Below are 4,005 nucleotides of genomic sequence, written 5' to 3' on the forward strand. Positions count from 1 at the left end.
GCCCCCTTGTGTTCTTTATCCCTCAAGACTCACAGCAGCAACTTAGAGTCAGTCCAGATTTGTGCCTGAACGTGGTTACAATAAAACGAGGCACAATACAGTCAAACAATAACCTGCACGACGTGAAACGTCACCCGAGAGATGCTGAAGCCCAACACAGTAATGGCCTTAAACTACGAGGAGTTGGGCAAAAACAGCTGGCTACATTGTGTGTAGTCCTAAAGGGGAACTCCACCGATTGTTCAAAATTCCCCCATAATCACGTGGTTAACATGTCAACAAAGCCATTTAGAGTGATGTGAAACGGAGAAAGAAGTGTTCACAGTGGTGGTGATGGGAACCAGACGTCTGAAGAGTTTCCTTTTAATACCTCTAACAGCTCCTTCACAGAAAGTTCTTACATGATAATGTGACATGAAAATGTATTCGAATCCGCTGGTTTTAATCCGTTCCTGGCAGAGGGGTACCTGCAGGGCATTGAGAGGCAACATTGTCCCCAAGGAAAACTTATTTGTTTAGATTTTTGAATATTTTACCATCATCAACGATAGAAAACCTCAGAAGACGTGCAAGTTCAGTGGGGGGGGTTGTATAGCAATTAAAGGGGCTATATGTCACATCAAACCACTATGGATGACTTTGTTTACATCTTAAGGACTAAATTATTCAAAGATTTGTAAAAATTGGTGAAGCTAAAAAAAGAATGTTAATGTTTCGCTAAATTTTTCAAGTACCACAGTATTTTTCAAACACCACATACACACTAGTGAAGACACACACACCAGGGGTCAGTGAGCACACTTGCCCGGAGCAGAGGGCAGCCCAATCCACAGTGCCCGGGGAGCAATTGGGGGTTAGGTGTCTTGCTCAAGGACACCTCAGTCATAGACTGTCCGCTCTGGGGATCGAACTGGCAACCTTGTGGTCATAAGGCCAGTTCCCAACCGCCAGCCCACAACTGCCCCCGTCACACTAAAATTCACACTAAAGATACCATAGAAATCTAATCATAACCAAATATGGGCGCAGTGTTTATTATCCGTGGAGAGGGCAGTGTTTTGTCAGGGTTCAACCACGTCTGTGTGGACTCACAGAAATGACATGAACTTTCCTCCCTTACAAAAAAACCCACACGGACTGTGAAATTAACCGCAATTACTCTGCAGTGTGACGCAGCGTGAAAGGGTTTCAGTGAAGTGTGTTAGACAGTCTGATCTGAAAATGTTGCTGACTTTGTTTGTCATTAGTAAAAGTGCATGAACTCAAACCAGCACGACAATGACGTGTAATTTGTTCAGTCAACGTAACAACAGTTCATTCGTATAGAGGAACTAACCTAAAGAACAACATGCATGTTTACTTACTTAAGAGCAACAGTTTCGCATTGCAGTATATCACAGTCATTGATGAAAACACTCAGGTGATTTGTCCATTGGAAATTTTAGCACTGCATATGATAAAAGTACTTTCTTCCTACAATTTCCATGTTATTATATTAAAAAAGTGAAGATTTTAGGGAGCCCCCTGCACCGGCGTCCTAGACTGATCCCCACCCCCTGATCCAAAGAAATGACCCCATTGTGTACATTTGCGTGTGCTTGTTTGTGTATGGCTGAGGGGCTTGCAGTTCACTTTGTATTCGGAGGAGGAATTTGTGTTTGTATTAGGGGGCAGTTGTGGGCTGGAGGTTAGGGAACCGGCCCTGTGGCCGGTTCGATCCCCTTGGCTGACAGTCCATGACTGAGGTGTCCTTGAGCAAGACACCTAACCCCCAACTGCTCCCTGGGTGCTGTGGATAGGGCTGCCCACCGCTCCGGGCAAGTGTGCTCACTGCCCCCTCACTGTGGTGTTTCACTTCATGGATGGGTTAAATGCACTTAACTGAACGTTAGACCACACAGCCTCAGAGAAAAGGCATCAGACTAAACCCAAGCCTGGGTGAGAATATAGTGGCTCGTATGGCTTAGAGAACTATTGTGTGTCTCGATATAAATGTAAGATTTTCAGGTTTTTTCTGAGGCCGTTTGGTCTTTTCTTGAGACTCAGTCGTTTATCTTGAGAAATGATGGCGATTCTGACGCGGACGGCTGAGGTCGTCCTACCATGTACCCCGTAGCCCCACCTAGTGCTAATTAACATATATTTGCATGCTGGTCAGTTTGAAAACGAAAACGCAAAGCGATGAAAAAGTGAATCTCCAGCAGGGGGCGCTGATGTTCCCTTCATCTGCCCTTTCATTCTGACACTTCACTGTAAGAAATAAACATAGTGTACAGGTACATGATTCATTCATCAAGGTACAAACAATGTAAGGGCTCCATCAAAGGTGTAACAGCGGTTGTAAAGTCCAGTGGTGGTCCAGTGGTGGACCTTGCATGAGTTTTTCCCGGTGGAAAAGTCGATATTTGTACCTTTTCATAACCAAATGTTTTAAACCAGAACAATAAAATAAAAGTCCTGCAGGCGAGACGGGGCGTGTGGAGTCAGTACAACTTAGAAAATAGAATTTCAATGGATTGTGGTTCAGTTATGTTCCCTGACTAAAGGTACTGAGATGTACCCCTGAGGAGACCACCACAGCGACAAGAGGGGTCCTGGCCCAGCGACGGTGTCGTACCTTTTTTTCTGAGAGTGTTGAACCGCATCAGTGCCAAACCCTGAATCACAGACCGTCACTTGGCTGCTGATTTATCCATTTGGCACTTTCATTTACTTTAATTTACTTTCATTTTTGTCATAAATGACTCGTGCTCACATGAAAAATGAAATTGAAAATGTATTTCATTTTATTTTCAATTCGGCAGGATATTTGCTCCGATGTCTGGAAAAAGGACTCCATACTCCAAGACCCCTGGCAGTCAGAGGCCCCTCTGTAATCTTTCATTTTACATTTACAGCGTTTAGCAGACGGTCTGATCCAGAGCGACTTACAACAAGAGCTTCGTCTGTCTAGAGAAAGTGTCTCTGCTGGTTACCAGTAGAGAGAAAGTTGGTCCTGAGCTCAGACACTGCTAAAAAAACAAAACGTCACTGTAGATACAGAGAAAAAGGAACAGCTGAACACAAAACAGTGCAATACAACACAACACAACACCAGTACAACACAATACAAAACAGTGCAATACAACACAACACAACACCAGTACAACACAACACAACACAACACCAGTACAACACAACACAATTCAATACAACACAACACAACACAATTCAACACAACACAACACCAGTACAACACAACACAATTCAATACAACACAACACAATTCAATACAACACAACACAACACAATTCAATACAACACAACACAACACAACACAATTCAATACAACACAACACAACACAACACCAGTACAACACATTATAATCAGTACTTAACTCAGTGCTGATTTAAGTGCTGTGTGTAGAGACGGTCTTCAGTCTGTGATTGAAGACTCTGCTGTTCGGACAGCCAGTGGGAGTTCATTCCCCCACCTGGGCTCCGGTACAGAGAACAGTCTCAACGCTGGTCTTCCACGCGCCTTGAAGGACGGCGGGTCAAGCCGAGCTGTACTCGAAGCTCGAAGGGCTCGTGGTCCAGTTCGAGATTTCACCACTGTCATCTTTCACTGACCATTAAAAGTGTGCAGATTAAAAGAGCCGGTTGTTTTCAGCAGCAGTGAAACTTTTCAAAACGTGCGTGTACGCCCACTCACACGCACGCGCGCGCGCGCGCGCACACACACACACACACACACACACACACACACACACACACACACGTTCATTCCATTTAAACACATTTTTATTTCATTTTATTTCAGTATTTATTTCATTTTAGGCATTAAATTTGACCCACTGCCGTCCAAAAAGCACAGACATGAAAAATAAGAAATGTGACGTTTTAGAAACGAATAAAAATCCGAATTAGTCTTGAATACAAAACAATACAATGCAGAACAAAGTGAGAGTCCTCCTGCCTGTCCATGAGTCTGAGCTGGGTGTGGATCCCTCTGCGGCCGTGGGG

This window comes from Pygocentrus nattereri, chromosome 7 (genome assembly GCF_015220715.1).
Source record: "Pygocentrus nattereri isolate fPygNat1 chromosome 7, fPygNat1.pri, whole genome shotgun sequence".
NCBI lineage: Eukaryota > Metazoa > Chordata > Actinopteri > Characiformes > Serrasalmidae > Pygocentrus > Pygocentrus nattereri.